This window comes from Prunus persica, chromosome G2 (assembly GCF_000346465.2).
Source record: "Prunus persica cultivar Lovell chromosome G2, Prunus_persica_NCBIv2, whole genome shotgun sequence".
NCBI lineage: Eukaryota > Viridiplantae > Streptophyta > Magnoliopsida > Rosales > Rosaceae > Prunus > Prunus persica.
In genome coordinates, this window is record NC_034010.1 from 17,516,681 (window position 1) to 17,539,303 (window position 22,623).

General features: G+C 37.0%; 1 pseudogene; it reads right to left on the reverse strand.

Annotated features, from left to right (window-relative positions):
- Positions 1,077–4,713, reverse strand: LOC18785730 (annotated as a pseudogene).

Consider the following 22,623-nt stretch of genomic DNA (forward strand, 5'->3'; position numbering starts at 1 on the left):
CAAATCACTTCTTACAAGAAATCATAAAAATGTCTCTAGTGCAGTATGCTGCACCATAAATCCAATCTACGGCCTGAGATTCGTTAATATGTAACATCATTTTCCCATATGCATAAAACCATCGATTATTAGAAGCTTCCATACATAATTGGGATAAGTAGTCGACAATGGAATTACCAAAAGAGAAGGGAATATCACGATAACGATAATTCCTCCCAAAAAGCCCCTTATACGTGTCAGTTTACCTAAAAATGATGAATTTGAGTATTTTAAGAGACAATTTTCATACCAAATTATAGCTTCTCTCTTTTGAGGGCAACGCTTTGGAAGCTCTTGACAAGCATCACTAATACAACTTCTACAAAGTTCACTCGGGATTATACTCCAGCGTTGTGCTAGCCCATATACAATTGTATTCTTTGATACTTTATGTCCTCCAGAAAACCAACTTCCATGTCCTCTCATTAGATTTGTCTTAGTAAATTGTATGAATAACTTATTCAAGTGATCCCCGAGAATCTACCAACAAAAATAAACATAATATAATATAATTATATTATATTATAAAATTATTTAAAACCATAAAATTTTAAATTAAAAAAAAAAACTAATGGTTTATAATGAATTGTTATAAACCATAAAAAGTTAATGGTTTTGAATGAGTTTGAGATCTTAGGCCATTCATTAGATCTTTACACTTAATGACATTTTCTTGATTTTTCAAGAATGAACACCTTTGTTGGAAATGCCTTTTGTTTCTCTTAATTTTAACTCCTTCACTTTAAGGCTCCAAGACTGGAGTCTACTACCTCACCATACCAAATGCTTCTAGAGATGAAGAGAAAGCAATCAAGAAGTATGAATGCTAGTCTACTTCTGAATTGGACTAATTGTTAACGTTCAGAGGCTTGGCTTTGCTTTGAAAATTAAACCCGTTAAAGATGAGTAACCGGTAAGTAACAAGATAAAGTTTTAATTTAATGTAATTACGATGATGTGGAATAATTCAATTCATTAGATTAATTAAATGGTTGAAATTTCTCAAAATGCGTATAATAAGAAGCTCTTGTTATAACAAATATGCATACAATCGAAGTTGCAAGTAAGTGGGGAATTGATTGCCAGGAAAATGATAGTCCAATCAATCGGCTTTTTTACATGAGATATAAAAATAAACTCTTCATATGAACTATATATATATACTAAAATAAAATAGAAATACTACTACTTTAATGAAACACACTTTTCACCTACTACTTAATAAAAAGAAACAGACTTTTCACCCAACTCTTTTTGCTGTTGCTCCACCCCCAACTCTTTTTCCCTTCAAGTTTTCCCTTCAACTGGAAAGAGGAGACAAACAATTACTTCTTTTTCCCTTGAAATAACAAATGAGAAAAGAGAAAAACAGAAAGAAAAACAAAATTTAGCATACCATTTATCCCGGACGGTTTGGTGAAATATTTGTTATAATAACAGACTGCACATGTTGGATTTTGTAAAAATCCTCTCCTCCTTCCCCAAGCCGGCTACAGAATTCAGAAAGCATCCTTTTGATGGTTAGTTCCTTGAGGGTAGTAATATATTGGAGCCCATCAGGAACTGCCTCCAAATCTGGGCAATACTCAATGTGCAATCTGCAGAGACTAGGCATGGCTCCTTTCTCCACCTTCCATTCTTTGAACTCCAACAACGAATAAAGAGAAAGAAATTCAAGAAATGGAAAGCCTCCCTCTGAGCAAACAAGAGATGCCTGAAAAATCCCGACACTAGCAAAAAGCATTCTCAAGCTTGGCAGCTTCTCTAATACTTTTATGTGGTCGTCCTTGAGATTACCAAATCCACTCAGTGTAAGCTTTGTGAGGTTCCTAAGGCACAGGAGGTCTTCTGGTAACTCTGTGATTTCTCCGTGTAGTCGCAGCTTACATATTTTAGGACAGCTTAATACTATGTTCCATGGTATTGGTAAACCCTTGAAACGAGAGTCCACCGATAGAGAGTGGAGATGCTTAAATATGATGTTTGTCCCTTTCTCCTTTTCTTCCCCTCCACAGATAACTCCCAATTTTCTAATGTTGGTTAGTTTAACAAAATCATATAGATCAGATGATGCCTGAATATAAATATTGACTACCGTGTGCAAATTCACTGCCTCAGTAGCAAATAACAGACGTTTCTCTCCTCCACTGGGACGAAAGGGTAAATATATATGTCTCAATTTTTCCATCTTGGAAAACACGTTTCGATTTGGAATTTTAATTTCCCAACAATGATTACGTAAATCTAGAGTCTGCAAACATACCAAATTTGCTATAGATGATGGTACCGCTTGAATATGACCATTCTTTACACTTAAAAACCTTAAGTGCACTAGATTCCCAATTTCATTTGGTAACTTGAATTTGCTAACATTCATACCTTCAAACTTCAAAACTCTAAGCAATGTGAAGTCCCTCAAGAGTGACCGTAGTGCCTTTGAGTTCTAGTAGCAGTATGTTGAGTCCAAATATAACAAAGACCTAACATGTCCATAATTTTCATCTCTCCCTGGACAATATGCCTCAATCGTTTTAATGGCAAGTCTTCGAACTCTACCGTTTGATGTTTGCTTGATCTCCACAGCTGCAGAATAATTAATAATATGGAGAAAGTTCTCCTCTTTTGCCTTTAACATGCATAAGTCTCGCATAAGATCGTGGAGATGACAAGTCTTGATTTTCTTACTCATACCATGTTTACCAACTTGAACCATACACCTGCCCACTAACTCACTTAAGCACATATATGATACATCTTCCATTACTTCCACTAATGCCGATGATATAAAACCTTCTGCCATCCATAGTTTAGTCAATGTACTCACCGGTATTTCATAGTCTTCCGGAAAATGGGCTAAGTAGAGGAAACATAGTTTTAAGTAATAAGGTAAGTTATCATAACTAACTCCAATAACCAGGATACCCCTTCATATCCTTCACCTTTGTAATTGGGCCCAAGGTCTATGCCTCTCCTTATATATGCATAAACATTCTTATGTACCGTATTCCACTCATCGACTGTGTCTTTTCTAGCTAGAATTCCTGCAAGCACCGTGATGGCTAGTGGCAAACCTTTGCAATGTTGAAGCATCTCCGTTCCTAGCTCGTTCTTATGTTCATAAATTTTATGGTCTGAGAAACAATATTAAGATTAGATACATGTGTTCAATCGAAGAAAAGTATACAAAACAAATTATCCCATAAGTTTCTGATTTTTCTTTGGGCTACAACTTTGATTTGTATTGGTCCGTTATGTGCGCCCTGATTTATTTGGATATTAAGGGAGAGATTCGTTGTTAGGTACACGTTCTTTCTATTGAAGAAAAGTAATTTTCTAGAGTATAGGTTTTGATTTGAGTATATTTTCTGAATATAAATATTGTGATAATATATATACATATATTGTGATAATAAAACTAATATCTTCATGTAGAGGCGTTTTGAATACTGAATTGATAAACAAGAAAAGTACAGATAAAAGGTTTATGTGAGAACATACATTTACCTTTTGTTTCAAACATTGCAATCTTCTCAAACAGTTCCCAGCTTTCATCATCATTCAACGACTGTGGTTCGAAGAGGAAACCATTTTTGTCCGCATACGAAGTGACTTCTTTATTGCGAGTAGTGAGTAAAATTCGGCTCCCAGTTTGCTCATTCATTGGAAATCCAGCTTGCAAAGAGCTCCATGCATCACTGGTCCAAATGTCATCTAACACCACCAAACATTTCCTTTCTCTTTGGGTATTCCAAAGCCACTCTGCTATTTGATCTTTCCCAAGATCTTCAATTTTTTGTCTTTGCTCATTGGTAGGAGAAATGAGTTTTGTCAGAATTTCTTTCAAAACCTCCCGTCCCTGACATTGTTGAGAGACACACACCCAGGCAAAACAATCGAACTGACGCTTAACTTCACCATGATGATAAACTTGTTTTGCAAGAGTGGTTTTACCCAAGCCGGGCATCCCCCAAATAGAAACAACTCGGGGGCCTTTTTCTTTGATCAAATGCGTAGCCAATATCTCTGTTCCAGGGGCTAACCCAACCACATGAGAGTCGACAATATGAGGATAAGCTATCCTCCGTTCCTGTTGCCTCTGAAAATAAGTGTCACCTCCACTCTCCCTTGTTTGGTGTAGGTTTAAACTTGGCATAATCGAACTCAACTGTGAAATTTTGGTTGTAATTTTCTCAATGTCTGAGCCAATCTGATGAAGATTAACTCCTTTTAGAAGATGCCAGTAAACCATGTCAAAACATTTGGTTTCCTCTTGAAAGCCACTTTTAAGACATAAGTTTCGATGACATCCTCAAGATCATAAGCAGCATCTCTAACACTTGCCACCCAAATGCGTATTGCTTCATTTCGTCCTTGTCTTGCGTCTGCGTCTTTCAAGTAGCCTTGCATGATTTGTAGCTGGGTTTGTCCAATCTCAATCTTATCACCCACTCCATCCAAGAATTTCAATTCCTGAATGATAGGGTTGCTGAGCCCTGGAACCACGATTGAAACAACACCCTCGGCCATATTAGCAGCTTCTCTTTTTTCTTCTGTTATTTATTTATTTTTTTGGATTGTTGAAATAATCTTACCAATGGAGAAATCTCAGTTCCGTTCATATAGGAAGTAGCAGAAGTGCTGAAGTCAACCAAGTCTCCGCCCTACCCTATCCCATAATTGTTGTGATATTTCCACAATCAATGCCAGCTTTAAAAAGTAGCAGAAATGCTCACCTGATGACCAAAATTTGAGGGACTCTGAGCGGCACACACATATCACCCGTTGGATTAATCCAACGGCTTGTAGTCTTAGTAACTAAAAGGGAGACCCATATAGACTTTCCAACCCGTTTTTATAAACATTTATCTGTTGTGAAGTCTGGCATTCATATCAGGAGGGAGGAAAGAACAAAAAAAGCTTGCGACTAAAGCGATAGAATGCTTTTCTTTTGCTCAAAAAGTGGTAGCATACTTTTGACTTTTAATGAACGAAAATTCTGCGGTATATTGTACTTTAAAAATCAAAGCATGTGATGATGTGTTTTTGTCAGTGTGTAATTTCAACACGGCATGATCCACAGAGACACCTTCGCTGGGCAAATAATGGCATGTTGCTTTTCTTCTAGTCAAAAAGTGGTAGCATGCTTTTGCCTTTTAATTCATTCACGCGCCAAACATAATAACAATATCATAAATAATGCATGTAGGTGCGTTTTCTCGGGAACAAATATAGCAAGGCCTTCGAAGAATTTTCAGCAAAGTATGAAGAACCGAATCGTATTTACAGTTACGGTTATGGTATTTAATTTTCAAAACTTGCGGTTATTGTAAACCACAATTATATTTTATAAATAAAAAAAAATTGCATTTTGTAGATACCATTGGTGCTCAAACAACACAATGGAGTCCTTTAAATCCACTAACCACCACCAACACTTGAGTTTGTAACTTTAATTTGTAACATTGGTGCATTGCATTTTCCTTTTAGTTTGTAACTTTAATTAACTTTGAACTGGATTTTTCCTTTGGGTTGTAACTCTAATTCATTTTGCATTGTATTTTCCTTTTGGTTTGTAACTTTAAAGGATTTGGAATTGAAATGCTTGAGAAGTTGAGGTTGTGAATGCTTGAAAAGTTTAACTTTAATTGGAATGCTTGGAATTGTAACTTTAATTTTCTTTAGGTTGTGAATGCTTGAGAAGTTGAGGATGTTGTGAATTTATATATGCTTGAGAAGTTGAGGTTGTGAATTTATATTTTTGGGTTAAAGTATGCTTGAAATCAAAAAGCTTCAAAAGAAGCATCAAAATTAGGCCTAAAATGTGAAAGATTGGATTTATGATACAAAAAGAACTTGCAGTTTTAAACCGCTAATTCACGGTAATCGACCGCAAAAAGTGGTCGGTATGCGATTTCAAAAATTACCATACCTCAAATAGTTGGTCGGTTTGCGGTTTGGGCAAAAATTTGCGGTTACCGAACCACTACCACCCCTAATCCTAATTATATACTCACTTACTTTTAAATTTTTACTAAAAACTCAAATTTAAAATAAGTTGCTATGTGAAATAGAGTTGTCCTAGTATTATTAACTAAATAGAGTTGTCCTACTATTATTAACTAAATAGAATGGTTGGCAAACTGTCATCTCTAGCTGACGAGCTACCTGGTACTTCAATAGCAGGTGTTCAAAATCCGTTGGAAGCACTTTATGGTTAGGAGCGAGCCGAACCCCAAAGGAGGATTAATCTCACCCCTTGAGTGTGAAGACACCTCTTGGTATTTACAAAAAATAGGGGAATTCTAGCAACCTTCTCTTTTGGATCTTCTCCCTTCTCCTCATGACATGTGTCACTTTCTCTACACTTAAAACAATGTCATTAATACATTAGACAATGTATCTTTTGTTTTCCAAATTTACCCTTATTAAATGCATTGGACAAACTTTTGTTTCCACCTTGTTAAAAAATTATGTAGAATTTCAACATCTTCCACATAATTAATGTCAGTTTTTTTTCAAAAGGCAAAAAGTCCCTTATGGTCCTTATAGTTTGCCCTTTTCACCACTTTGGTCCATGTCGTTTCAATTTGGTCAATTTTATCCTTGTGGTTTCAATTTGAAGTAATTCAAAAACAATCCTCAAGGCACATGCGTTGGATTTCTTTTTTATTTTGTTTTTAGAATTAAGAAAATATCATTTGGGTAGTTAAGTAGGACATATTATCTTATTTTGTTTTTAATTTAAATTTTTTTAATATGAAAAAATGTGAACTTACCTTATTATCCTCATTTAATTAATAATTTTAATTTTTAATGTTTCACCATTCTCTGTTTTTTACTTAATATATATACAGAAGAATTTAATTTCCATTAATTGGGGAAGGGCAATTCCGTCAATAAATTATTAAAAATAAATATTATAGACAAATATAAAAAAGAATAATAATGCTACTCTTACCACATTTGTATACCACATTTCTATACCACTTTATGTGACAGATGAGGTGGATAGCTACATATAAATTAAAATTATTTAATATTTTCTTTTCTTTTATGATTTATTAACACTTAAAAAAAATTATCAATTAAACTTTCTTTATTAAAACTAGCCTCTCTGCACGCGCTTCCGCGGTTGCGAGAGGCATTTTTTTAAAAAAAATTTAAAATTTTTTTAGAATTAAAAGTGTTCCATAAAAATAGGATCCATTATTTTTTATTTAATTTTAATTTTTTATAAAAAGTGTGAATTTACCATATTATCCTCATTTAATTAATAAGTTTAGTTCTTAATGTTTGCATCAACCAATGATATTTTCTGGTATTTTGAATGTTTCACCATTCTCTGCCTTTTGCTTAAAAAGTGTAAATTTACCATATTATCCTCATTTAATTAATAAGTTTAGTTCTTAATGTTTGCATCAACCAAGGATATTTTCTGGTATTTTGAATGTTTCACCATTCTCTGCCTTTTGCTTTATATATATAGATACACTTCACTGATTTAATTGATGTGGTGTATGATATGGACATGCCATATCATGTGGTATAGAAATATAGGATAAAAATATGGTAAGTGTAGCATTACTCAAAAAAGAAAGTAAACCAAAACTTCTCTCTCTCTTGCGTCTAGACTTGGTGGGGATGGATCTTTGGGTTGCGGAGGTCAAAGAACTTAGCACGAAGACGATGGCGAAGGAACCTTTAATAGAGAGGTCTTTTATAGCTTTTCTTTTGTGCTTCAAGATACTTACGGCATATTTTAGCTTCTTCCACTCCTTGAAAATCTCAGGAAGAAAATTAAAAAAGAAGTTTCAATCCTCTTTATCAGATGCTGGGCTTTTGCTTTATTTTTTTATTTTTTATAAAAAAAATTTGCTTGGCAAAAGCGACCAAGTTATTTAGATTTGGAGTTGGTATTTGCATTTCTTCGGCAGTGGCATAAATGGTGGATTGGAGGAGGCATATCTACGGTGCAAGAGAAAATATTAGAAATCTTTATATTTATTTTAAGAAAAAATGAACAAAGCAAAATGGAAGAGAATGCTCTTATCTTTAAATTTAGTTGTAGTACAGTTGCACGAATACTAATTTTAAAGCTTGTGATTTTTCAAGAAATAATGGCCTAGTCCCCAGTGAAGTTGCCATTTATATAAGGGCCCTTTTGTTATAGCAGCTCTAGGTGGACTTAGGTTGCTGTAAAGAGAGATTGATGTTGCCCCTCAACTGATTCAAGAACTATTCCCCAAAATACCACGAAAGAAATCTGATTCTTAGGGTATACTCTGGTCTTCTTCAATGGCTCCTTGCAAGTTTTGATGACACTAGAATGATTTAGCTTATTTTTGCTATATTGGAAGTGCTTTTCTTGAAGTGGAATATGTGTTGCAGGTAGTGAAATAATGCGGGAGAAGATGTTAAAGAAGATGAAGTTTTTGGCATCTGATGAAGGGCATACGACAGTTGATATTGAGGTTGATACTCTGATATTATACACAAATCCTAGAGGCTTGACATGAGACTTTTGCTTCAGTAATGCTTTTTTTTATTTTGGCTAATCTCAAACATATATATATATATATTTTTCTCTTTCTCTTTCCCCCTATCTCTCTTTCAAATCAAATATTTTAAAAGGAAAAGTAGAAAACCAACTCTACCAAACTCTCTCTCTCCCTCTCTCTCTCTCTCTCTCACACACACACACACACAAAACTTCCAGTTTAGTGAGGTTCACTCTCTCTCCTCCTTTCTAGATGTAGCGAGCCAAAAGTTGGTCTCCAAAATAGAGAGCCAAGTAGAGATTCTGCTGTAATTAAGATTTTCCTTTTTTTTTTTTTTTTTTTTGTAGCCAAATTGAAAGCACATGATTTCAATTAACCAATATGTTAAAACACAAGGACCGTTTTTACAATTAAGCCTATTTTTATAATGATTTTTTTATTTATAAAATACTCTTGAAAATGGAGAGACTAAAATACATTTAAAAATGGATGAAAAATTGGATGGTATTAAAATTAAATGACAAATCATGAATTTTGAAAAATTAAGTTAACAAATTGAAACTAAGATATAAATTCAAGTGACATTTCTACAAAAATCCCTTCTGAAAATGCAAGAAGTGGAACTCTACCACATTTGACAATCTTTTTGCCAACATTACCAACCGATTACCCGGTTAGGCCCCAAACCAGAGTTCCCAACCGCTGGATCAATTTAAAAAATAAAATCCAATTGTAAAATTGTCATATGCAAGCCTAGCTAAGCAGCCGTCTTCAAAAGCTTTTGTCGGGGTTTTGGGTCTATCAATCGAGGTCGAACCCAATGCCGAGACCAAATGGTTCATCGTTAGAGTTCATAGCAATGAAATTCAAAATGCATTGAAATCTCAGGTTTTTTCCTTTTCTTTCTCTGGAATATAATTCAGTTTCAGCTGCATCGAATTCCTGGTTGTTCCCTGAATTTTCCCGTCCATGGAAGCACAAATCACCCTGGAACTGAAAAATTAAGGTGACAGTTTTGGGATGCCATGGCTGGACTTATTTGAAATATGCAATCTTTCCCAGTCTGTTGTATTTATAGTTTTGGTCGCATTCTTTTCAGGAAGCTGAGAAGCATCTTGTTGAAGGATAAATTGTTTCCAGGTTTAGTTTAGTTAGTTAGTTAGTTGGACAGGTGTATGGCTCATATGCCATCACATATTGTTGGACTAACATGTCCAGATTCATGCCAAGTGTACAGCTCACATGCTGGTACAAATGTATTGGCTGAGTCATTTTCTGTACTAGCTAAAATATATATATTGAAAGTAGGATGAGATCACACAATGAGTGTGTGCATGATTACATTCTTTTTGCCTAACAGATTCTCTCCCTCTCCTTTCTCCCTAAAACCTTTTCTCATACACTTTCTGTGCATGAACCTCTACTATTCTATAGAAACTTCAAGATGGTATCAGTAGCGAAGGTTCTGATCTAAGACTGGGCGTAGTGAAATCACAATCCAGCTGAAGGAAGCATTATCTAGTCTCACATGGCTGGATCTAGCATGAGTGAGCTTCGTGCTCCCATCTTCAATGGAAGCAACTACGATTTCTGGAGAATAAAGATGTGCACAATCTTCAAATCTCACAAGCTGTGGGATATGGTTGAGAATGGATATGGGCAACCTGTGAAGATGGAAGAAGGAGAAACTCTGACAGCAGCTCAAAAGCTTGCTGTGGAAGAAAATATTGCAAAAGATGCTAAGGCATTGGGTCTGATCCAGAATGCAGTTTCTGATGATATTTTTCCCAGAATTGCTTTGAAGGAATCAGCCAAGGAAGCATGGAAAATCCTGCAGCAAGAATTCAGAGGAGACAAGAAGGTAAGATCTGTGAAACTTCAAGCTCTTAGGAGAGAATTTGAATACACTTGTATGCATGATGATGAATCATTGTCTGGATATGTCACTAAACTGCTTGAGCTAGTAAACCAAATGAAGGCTTATGGTGAAGAGTTAACTGAACAGAGAATTGTTCAGAAACTCTTGATTAGTTTATCCAGAGAATATGATTCCATTGCTGAGGTTATAGAGGAGACAAAAGATACAGAAACTATAGGGGTTCAAGAGGTTATAGGCTCTCTAAAATCTCATGAACAAAGGCTGCAGAGGCATAATGAGAGAGTGACTGAGAAGGCTTTCTCTAGTTTGAATGTGAGCTCTAAAGATCAATCTAACACAGGGCAGGCAGGGGGTTCCAAATCCAAAAAGAATTGGAAATCTCAGAAAGGGAAGAAGTGGGACTCAAAGTCTGAAAACAATTTTAAAAAGGAAAGTCAGACTGAGGGAGCAAAGGTGCCTTGCAAAACCTGTGACAAATTGCACTATGGTGTCTGCTAGTTCAAAGGCAAACCTAAATGTTATAAATGTGATAGGTTTGGTCATATAGCCAAAGACTGCAAGGGAAAACTAGAAGCTGCTAACTATGCATCACACAAGGAGGAAGAAGGCAACATGTTCTATGCTTGTCATGCTGCTGCAATAGTAAAAAATAATGGTGTGTGGTATGTGGACAGTGCATGCAGCAACCACATGACTTCACAAGCATCCCTTCTAGTCAATATTGACACCAAAGTCACTGCAAAGGTAAAAATGGGCACTGGAGACTTAGTGGAAGCAACTGGAAAAGGAACTTTAGTGATTGACACTAAAGCTGGGCCTAGATATATCAAAGAGGTTATGCTTGTACCAGGATTGGATGAAAACTTACTTAGTGTAGGTCAAATGGTAGAGCATGGCTACTATCTTGTCTTTGGTGATTCTATGGTTGAAATATTTGATGACAGGTCAATGGAGAATTTGCTTGCAAAGGTTTCCATGACAGGAAACAGATGCTTCCCACTGTCATTGAAATATGCAAACTCAATGGCTATGAAAGCAACAGTTGAAGAATCCACTTGGTGTTGGCATAGGAGGTTTGGCCATTTGAATATGCAGAGTCTGAAGTTGTTACAACAACAGGAGCTGGTCTATAGTCTGCCTGAAATTGGAAATGCAAACAGAATTTGCCAAGACTGTGCAATTGGAAAATCCCACAGAGAGGCCTTTGGCAAAGAGAAAATTTGGAGAGCTAGTTTACCTCTGGAGCTGGTTCATTCAGATGTTTGTGGTCCAATGCAGACCACATCAATAGGTGGAAACAAATATTTTTTGACTTTCATTGATGACTGCACCAGAATATGCTGGGTGTACTTCATGCAATTCAAGTCAGAAGTTTTTAACATCTTCAAGAAATTTAAGGCTATGGTAGAATTACAAAGTGGCTACAAACTGAAGAAACTTAGGAGTGACAGAGGTGGGGAATATATCTCTGCTGAATTTCTGCAGTTTTGTGAAGAAATTGGTTTGGAAAGACAACTAACCGTGGCCTATTCACCTCAGCAAAATGGAGTTGCTGAGAGAAAGAACAGGACCATTGTTGAGATGAGCAAGACAATGATGAAAGAGAAGAAATTACCATACAAATTTTGGGGAGAGGCAGTGAATACAGCTATCTATATTCAGAATAGATGCCCCACAAAAGCTTTAGATAATGTCACTCCATTTGAAGCTTTTAGTGGAAGAAAGCCTGGGGTTAAACACTTAAGAGTGTTTGGTTCTATATGTTTCTGTCATGTGCCTAATCAGTTGAGGTCTAAGCTGGAAGATGCAGCTGTTAAGTGCATTTTTGTTGGCTATGGCAAATGTGAAAAGGGGTACAAAGTGTACAATTTGCAAACCAACAAGATCACTACATCTAGAAGTGTGATCTTTGATGAGAACTCACTATGGGATTGGGACAAGCAAATTGTTGATTCTGTCACAGTTCAGATGAGGCTTGAAGACACTTCTAGAAGTAGTGAAAAGGAGCATGAAGAAACAATGATAGACATTTCCAGTCCACCTCAAGTAACTGCAGCTGCTACAAATGTTACTTCACCAAGTGATTCTCCAAGTTCTACACCTGTAAAGCTTAGAGACATCACTGAGATTTATGCTAGATGCAATATGAGCATCATTGAGCCAGAGAATTTTGCAGAAGCATCAAAGGATAAGGCTTGGCAAAAAGCAATGGAAGCAGAAATGGAAATGATTGAGAAAAATGAGACTTGGGAACTAGTCGATAGACTAAGTGATAAACCTGTGATTGGTGTGAAATGGGTTTATAAGACCAAATTGAACCTTGATGGCTCAATACAGAAGCATAAAGCAAGGCTGGTGGTCAAAGGCTATGCACAAAAGCCTGGAATCGACTTCAATGAGACTTTTGCTCCTGTGGCCAGACTTGACACAATTAGAACTCTCATAGCTTTGGCAGCTCAAAAGGGGTGGAAATTATACCAGTTAGATGTCAAGTCTGCATTCCTAAATGGTGTGCTTAAGGAGGAAGTTTATGTAGACCAATCGGATGGATTTGTAACTACAAACTATGAAGACAAGGTGTACAAGTTGAAGAAAGCCTTGTATGGTTTGAAACAGGCTCCAAGAGCCTGGTATGAGGAAATCAATGCCTATCTTGTTAGCTGTGGTTATGTCAGAAGCACAAGTGAGGCTACATTGTATTGCAAGACTAAGGAAGACTCTGGAACTCTAATAGTCTCAATCTATGTTGATGACATTGTGTATACAGGCAGCAGTGAAGAATTAATTGATGAATTCAAGACTGAAATGATGAGAAGGTATGAAATGACTGATTTAGGCCTTTTATATCATTTCCTTGGTATGACAGTGATTCAAACTGAATCCTGCATTTTCATAAATCAAAAGAAGTATGCTCTGACTTTGCTGGACAAGTTTGGTTTGAAGCAATGTAAGCCAGTTAGTACTCCTCTGGTGGCAACTGAAAAATTGTGCAAAGATGATGGAAGTGATCCTGCAGATGAGAGTGAGTACAGACAGATTATGGGCAGCCTATTGTATTTGACAGCTACAAGACCAGACATAATGTTTGCAGCTAGCCTATTAGCTAGATTCATGCATTGTCCAACAAAGAAACACTATGGAACGGCCAAGAGAGTGCTGAGGTATATTCAAGGCACCATTGATTTTGGTATTGAATATCAGAAAGGAAAAGAAGCCATCCTAATTGGATATTGTGACAGTGATTGGGGTGGAAGCCAAGATGACATGAGAAGCACCTCTGGCTATGCTTTCTCTTTTTGCAGTAGAGTATTTTCTTGGGCATCAGTCAAGCAACATAGTGTTGCTCTCTCCACGGCTGAGGCTGAGTATGTCAGTGCAAGTGAAGCTACTACACAAGCAATATGGTTGAGGTTTGTTCTAGAAGATTTTGGAGAATTGCAAACTGATGCAACTTCATTAATGGTTGACAACACTTCTGCCATTGCAATGACAAGAAATCCGGTTTTCCATCAGAAAACGAAGCACATCAACCGCAGGTATCATTTCATCCGAGATGCTCTACAAGATGGAGTTGTGGATTTGAGATACTGCAGGTTTGAAGAACAAGTGGCTGACATCTTCACTAAAGCTCTATCTAAAGATCGGTTTAACTATCTTAGAGGATTGCTTGGAGTTAAACCTGTTAACAATTTAGAAGGGAGTGTTGAAGGATAAATTGTTTCCAGGTTTAGTTTAGTTAGTTAGTTAGTTGGACAGGTGTATGGCTCATATGCCATCACATATTGTTGGACTAACATGTCCAGATTCATGCCAAGTGTACAGCTCACATGCTGGTACAAATGTATTGGCTGAGTCATTTTCTGTACTAGCTAAAATATATATATATTGAAAGTAGGATGAGATCACACAATGAGTGTGTGCATGATTACATTCTTTTTGCCTAACAGATTCTCTCCCTCTCCTTTCTCCCTAAAACCTTTTCTCATACACTTTCTGTGCATGAACCTCTATTATTCTATAGAAACTTCAACATCTGTCAGATACGGTTGTGTCCAAGGCACTGGTGCCCAAGATTGACCGGCCAATAGGAATAGTCTGTTTTCAAACTGCAAAGGATAGCAACAATGTTCTTAATTCGTGGGCTACGAACTTGGAGAAATTGCTTGATCTTGTTGAGAAGAGCTGCCACCAAATACACAAAGAAACATGGTTCACAAGGTTGCTCTCAAGGTTTGAGAATCACAAATTTCAGGTATAGATCTTCTGTGAGCGGCATGCTTATATATGTACTTTTTCGAAAATCAAATGGAAAATCAAATAAAATGCCATTTCCAATGGTGACCTTTAACCATGATTGCAGGTAAGTCACACCTAATCTTTTATTTCGCGTATTAAAGAGTTCTTTGATTCAAGCATTTGGATTAAACATGTGTTTCACTAGGTTGACGAGGCATATGTATCAATTTATTTCTTTTGCTAGTGTTATGCTAGCTTCTTGAAACTAAATTGAAGATTGTTGTATGCTACCGGCACATCCCTTGCTAGTAGGTAACCAAGGAAAATTTGATTGGCTTAATTTGTTTCTGGCACTGGAAAGAAATTGACTGCTTCACTTGTTAATTATGTTCTTTGGTCTTTAAGATACCTTGTGTGTTCCACATGGTTACTGTCTAATTTTTTCTGTAGCTTGTGCTTTCAATTGCCATATTATTGCAACCCTGTCCTAACTCGTTCATGCGTTGTCAAAATCCAATTTCTACATTTTGTGTTGTCAAAACCTAATTATTTGTTTCTTTTGTGTACACGTTGGTTTAAAAGTAGTAATATTTCTGTATCTTTATTTTCAGTTTCATTTTCTTGTTAAAAGATGGAAGGATTAAATTTATTTGGTATTTTGAGAAAAATGATACATTAGGGAGAATGAATGCAAAATTGAAAAGCCCAAGTGTTATCAACAAATGGTTGATTGCCTTTGTACAATGGATAGATCATACGTGTATAGTGTTAATGTACTCAAAAATAGCATATTTGTTCCAAGAAATGTAGCCTACGAGTAGCGTACTCGAAAATGAACAAGACATGTGTTGGAAATAGCATACGAGTTATTCCAATTTTTGAAGATGTCAAATCTTATGTGGCGCTTTTAACGGATAAAAATAATAGCTGAAATTTACTCCAACCGAACTGCTATAGTCTACGTGGAATGGCGTATGAAGCCTTTGCTGTCAAAGTTGCCGTCAAGTGCTAGAGACATCTTTTGATTAATTTATTATTTTTTTGTGCATCTGGTTGTGGCTTTATCATTTCATTTAATACTTATCTATATTTTTTTTCTTCTTGTTATTATTTCATGTATCTACTGTCATTATATGCTTTCATTATTATTTTTCTTTTTAATTCTTTTCCTTTGTTATCGTCACTTGACACTACTATATATATTATTGATTTTTTTACCGTTGAAAATTTATGTTGATCTTTTTTATGTTCTTTTCATCAACCAACGTGGAGATGGATGATTTTTTTTTGTTTAATTGTATTTATGTTACATTTATAATTAATTTATAAGTATTTTGACTTGATTAATGAATTACTCTTAATACTCAAATATAAAAATACATTCATTTAAGAAAGTAATAAATAAATCAACACTAATATAATAAAATAATATTTTAATTTGACATATCGGGTGGGGTGTAAAATTATGTAGGATGTCAAATTGCCACATCAGCCATCAAATTTAAATTTGATGTTTGGTATTTGACATCTCCCTTGGAGATGCTCTAAGAGACTGTTGTTATAACATTTCTTGGAGCAAATATGCTATTTCGGGGTCGTTTGGTACACTAGATTATTATGGATTGGACTAAATTCTGGGACTGTCTTAGATTAGCTCGGATTGACTTAAGCTGGATTAAGTACTGACCTACGTTTGGTGCTGCGTCGAACTAAGAAGCTGGATTGTAAAAATAGTGAAGACCTATGTTTGGTGCTGTGTCAGATTAAAACAATTATTTAAATATTTAAAATTCATTAGGGATTTTGACCTAAAACTAAGTAAATGCTACAAAGAAACCAACGAAAAATGTATGATTTATTAAATAAAAAAATTATAATATTTTTAAAAGCTAAAACTATCTTTATCTCATGTCTTTCTTCTTTTTTCTACTTTTTCTACTTTTTCTTCCTTTTTTTTTTTCTTCTTCCTTCTCAGGCCCCCTTTCTTTTTTCTTTTTTCTCTCTTCCTCCCGATCTCACTCTCTGGTTCTTTTTTTTTTTTTCCTCCAATATTGATACAATGATATCCTTCTCCTTCTCTCTCCTTTTCTATCTCCCCCTCCCAACCTTTCTCTGCCTCCTCATCATTTTCTCTCTCTTATTCTCCTTTGAAGTCATAGATTTTCATCTCCTTTGAAGTCACAAATCTCCATCTGATTTCATTGAGCCATGGTCGATGGTTGATGACTTTTCAGAGGGTTCAATTGGGTTTGACATTGGTGGTTGAATTTGGTTTTGGTTTCACTGGATTTGAATTGGTGGTGGTTGATTTGAGTGGGTTGGTTTGAATTGGTGGTGGTTGATTCAAGCGGCTCAGTTTGAATTGGTGGAGGATGGTTTGAGTGACTGGGTTTGACAACTGTCTGTGGTGATATGGTGGTGACAATTCTAGGTGAAGAAGAAGAAGTTGGTTATCGTCGGACTCGCTTGCTCTGTTTAGCAAGCTCGCTATTTTGGCAGCCATGTTTCAAGCTCGTTATATTGAACGAGCGTGTGAGGCAAATTTTTTACTGTTAGACTATTTAATTTCATTTAAGTTAGTCCTCCTCTTACCAAACATGAATTTTCAAGTGTTATTTAACTCAATCTAAAAGTGAGGGTACCAAACATGCCCTTTGCTCAAAGAATAGCGAGCCGCATACAAATCAAAGTCACAAGTAAAAATGGTAAAAGAAAATGTAAAATTCAGAGAGAAGTGAGTTGTTGGGGCCCCGGAATTGATTGCCAGTTAAATGATAGCAGGCATTCTCATCCCATCCACCGCAGATTCCCCAGAGGCATCCTTGCCGATTGACCAATGACCATAAACTAAAATAAAATACTAGTTTAGATATAATAAATGTGTGCTGCTGCTGACTAGTTTAATTATTTACTCATTAAAAAGAAACAGACTTGTCACTGTTATAAAATAACCTGGAATATATGCGGATATTGAGCTGTACGTAAAATAGATAAGACACAGCTTTTAACGAGGTTCGGCTATGCCTACGTCCTCGGAGAGCAGCAGCAGTAACCTTTCACTATAAAATAATATGGCTACAACTTTAGTGTTTACAACATATGTGGCTCACTGAATTTTCTCTCTAGGAGAATTTCTCTCTGCTTTCTCTTTTCTCTTTCCTTTCCTTTCTTTCTCTTCCTTTCTCTTTTTTTTTCTCTTCTTCTTCTTTCCGTTACTCTTCTTATTTATAGGCTGAAATAATCACTATTCATCACTATTCATCACTGTTCACCCGTGACAGACAAACTCTATCAAAGCCGCCAAATGAACAGTAATGAACAGTAATCACTGTTCACCCGTGACAGACAAACTCTATCAAAGCCGCCAAATGAACAGTAATGAACAGTAATGAATAGTTAGTGGGCTCCACACCAAGACTTTTACAACACTCCCTCTTGGAGACCACATGTCCCTAGATTGGTTGCCTCATTAAAACCTTGCTTGGAAAAAACCCAGTGGGAAAATCTAAGCGAAGGAAAAAGAGTACAACGTGCATATGTCCTATGTTAGAGGACTCTTGAATGCTCCCCCTGATTTTGCATGCTCCAACTTGATTGCTTGCAGAGTTGTCGTAATCCGATGCCATGTACTAACTTTTGGAATGTATATTTCGGCAATGATTTAGTGAAGAGATCTGCCAGGTTATCACTTGAGCGGATTTGTCTGACTTTGATTTCTTGACTCTTCTGGAGCTCATATGTATAGAAAAACTTTGGTGATATGTGTTTGGTCCTGTCACCCTTGACATATCCTCCTGTGATCTGAGCAATACAAGCTGCATTGTCCTCATTCAGAATTGTTGGAGTGTCTGTTGTTGAGGGTAGGGCACATGTGCTTCGGATGTGATGGATTACCGATCTTAACCAAACGCATTCACGACTGGCTTCATGGAGGGCAAGTATTTCTGAGTGATTGGAAGATGTGGCCACTAATGTTTGTTTTGTTGAGCGCCATGAGATCGCAGTTCCTCCACATGTAAATACATACCCAGTCTGTGATCGTCCTTGATGTGGATCAGAAAGATATCCTGCATCAGCATAACCAATAATACTCTGGGCGTTGGTCGATTCACTGGAATAGAATAACCCCATGTCTGTTGTCCCACGAAGGTATCGTAGAACATGTTTGATGCCGGTCCAGTGTCGCCTTGTTGGAGCAGAACTGTACCTTGCTAACAGATTTACTGAAAATGATATGTCTGGTCTGGTACATTGTGCTAGGTACAATAAAGCCCCTATTGCACTAAGATATGGTACTTTTGGACCAAGGACCATTTCGTCATTCCCTTTTGGACGATATGGGTCTTTCTTAGTGTCAAGCGATCGAACGACCATTGGAGTGCTAAGTGGATGGGCTTTATCCATGCCAAACCGTTTCAATACTTTCTCAGTATAAGTTGATTGATGCACCAAAATTCCATTAGCACTGTGCTCAATCTGCAAGCCAAGACAATATTTTGTCTTTCCAAGATCCTTCATCTCAAACTCACGTTTGAGATAATCAACAGTCTTTTGAAGCTCTGCAGAAGTTCCAATTAGATTCATGTCGTCGACATATACTGCCACTATCGCAAATCCAGACTTTGATTTCTTAATAAACACACATGGGCAAACAGGATCATTTGTGTATCCTTCCTTCAGTAAATACTTACTGAGACGATTGTACCACATTCGTCCAGATTGTTTTAGCCCATATAATGATCTTCTCAATTTAACTGAGAACATGCCCCGTGGTTTGTTTCTGGCTGCTTCAGGCAACCTGAATCCTTCTGGAACTTTCATGTATATATCTGTATCCAATTCTCTATACAAATATGCGGTAATGACATCCATGAGTCTCATTTCAAGTTTTTCTGAAACCGCCAAACTTATTAGGTAACGGAATGTAATTGTGTCCATTACTGGAGAATACGTTTCCACATAATCAATTCCAGGCCTTTGTGAAAAACCTTGCGCAACGAGTCGCGCTTTATACCTTGAGATCTCATTTTTCTCATTGCGCTTTCTTGTAAATACCCACTTGTAACCTACAGGGTTCACATTGGGTGGAGTTGGACTAATATGTCCAAAAACACTCCTCTTTTCCAAAGAATTTAATTCTGCCTGGATTGGATCCTTCCACTTGGGCCAATCTTGCCTCTGTGTACATTCATTAATAGAGCGTGGTTCAATATCATCATCTTTTATGATTTCAGCAGCCACTGAGAATGCAAATATATCATCGATGATCATCTCATTTCTACTCCACAATTCATTAGTGGACGTATAATTTATGGAGATTTCTTGACTTTCAGGTACGGTTGCCACTCCAGGGGCACTTGTTTCACCAATGACGTTTTCCTTGTCAAGAAGTACCTGTCCCTCTTTGGGGGCATTTGAATTATGAATTGTGGGCTCTCTATTTATTTCATTTGGATTCATTTTGTTCATCAACTTCCTCTTTCGAGGAACTGAATCCTTTGAGCCTAGTGGTCTGCCACGTTTTAGGCGTGCAGCAGATGAACCATTTGCTGGCACATTGCTTTGTCCATTATGGACATCAATCCGTGCGGGTGCATTTGCAGCTGGGATATGAGATTTCGTCACCTTTGCTGCATCATTAAATGCATCTGGCATCTGATTTGCAATACTTTGGAGGTGAACGATCCTTCTCACTTCGTTTTCGCGTTGAACAGTATGAGGATCGAGATGAGACAATGTGGATACATTCCAGGATAATTCATGTCGTTTTTCAGGAATGAGTTTGCCTTGTTCTTTAGACACAGATTTTTCTCCACCTAAAGGTGGGAAGATTGTCTCATCAAAATCACAATCCGCAAATCGTGCGGTAAAAATATCACCCGTCAGGGGTTCCAAGTATCTGATGATAGATGGTGAATCAACACCAACATAAATTCCCAATCTGCGTTGAGGGCCCATCTTAGTACGTTGCGATGGTGCAATAGGCACATATACCGCACACCCAAAAATTCTTAAATGTGAAATGTTTGGTTGATTTTCCAATACGAGTTGTATTGGAGAACCTTGATTATTGGCGACTGGCCTCAATCGCACAACCGATGCTGCATGTAAAATGGCATATCCCCAAGCAGAAACTGGCAACTTTGTTTTCATTAGCAAAGTGCATGCTATCAATTGAAGGCGTTTAATTAAAGCTTCTGCCAAGCCATTTTGAGTATGCACATGGGGAACAGGATGTTCAATATCAATGCCTAATGACATGCAGTAGTCATCAAAAGTCTGAGATGTAAATTCACCAGCATTATCGAGTCTGATTGACTTAATGGGATAATCTGGGAATTGGGCTCGTAATTTAATTATCTGAGCCAAAAGCCTAGCAAATGTCATATTCCGAGTAGATAAAAGACAAACATGTGACCATCGGGTAGATGCGTCCACCAAGACCATAAAGTACCGAAATGGTCCACATGGGGGATGAATGGGTCCACAAATGTCCCCTTGAATTCTCTGCAAAAATGATGGAGACTCAACATCTACCTTTGGTTGTGATGGTCTGATCACCAACTTCCCTTGTGAACAAGCTTGGCAAAAGATGTCGCTTGATAACATAATGTGTTTAGTCAACAAGGGATGTCCTTTAGAGTTGGTGATGATCCTGCGCATCATGGTGGATCCAGGATGACCCAATCTGTCATGCCAAAGCTTAAAAGCATTTGAGTCAGTAGACTCTTGGTCCATGACACTATGTGCCTCAATTGTCCGTATGGTTGTGTAATACAACCCTGATGAGAGCTCACAAAGCTTTTCCAGTATACGCTTTTGGGTATCACTGGAGGTAATACAAAGATATTCCATGTTTTCCTCGTTCTTTGTTTCAACATGGTAGCCATTCAAACGTATATCTTTGAAACTCAACAGATTCCTTCTGGAGTTAGATGAATACAAAGCATCTGGAATGGACAATATTGTTCCATTTGGTAACATAATTTGGGCTATTCCTGAACCTTCGATCAGATCTGCAGGACCTGATATGGTTGTTACCTTTGCTTTTGTAAGTATTAATTTTGAGAAATACTTCCGATCTTGAAAGATCGTATGAGTAGTTGCGCTGTCTGCGAGACAAATATCTCTGCCATAGCCTTTGTTTTGAGGGCATCCATATTTTACATCCATGCCACCAAATAAGTAAAATGAGCTGGAATATATAAAGAAGACAACATTACCACTTTTAACACTTCAGCTAATACAAATAGTACATTAAGGAATTTAATCTAATTCGGACTTAATAAAGAAGACAACATTACCACTTTTATTGGATTGAAATTTAAACAACACTTCAGCTAATACAAATAGTACATTAAGGAATTTAATCTAATTCGGACTCATAACCTTCATTCCCTTTTTCAGTAACAAAATCAGAAACATCTAGATGCGTCTTGTTTAGCTTACGTGATATTTCTGATGAGCCATCTGTGGCTGGCGGAGCATGATCAATATAATTTATCTCCACTTTCCTGTTCTTAAGTGAAGCTTGATAGAGATCCGCCAAATGCCTGGGCGTACGAGATGCGCGCATCCAATGTCCCCTTGCACCACATCTGTGACAAGGGCTTTCAACATTTCTAGGCACATGGCTCATCTGTGCCTTTCCCTTATTACGGGATGCATTTTTGCCATTCATGGATGGACCGCTCCTTGGACCTAAACCCTCTGAACGAGCACCATGATTTTTTCTACTTCCTTGCCAGTGGCCACGCTTGCCCCCTCGCCCACGTCTGTGGATACTGCCACGAGATGAAGTGGCATTCACTTCCTGAGATGCAGCATTTATTTCAGGAAGTGGTGCTGAGCCCGATGGGCGAGATCGGTGATTCTTTAATAAGAGCTCATTATTCTGCTCAGCTAACAAGAGGCAAGATACAAGTTCCGAGTACTTCTTGAAACTGCTATGTCTGTATTGCTGTTGAAGGA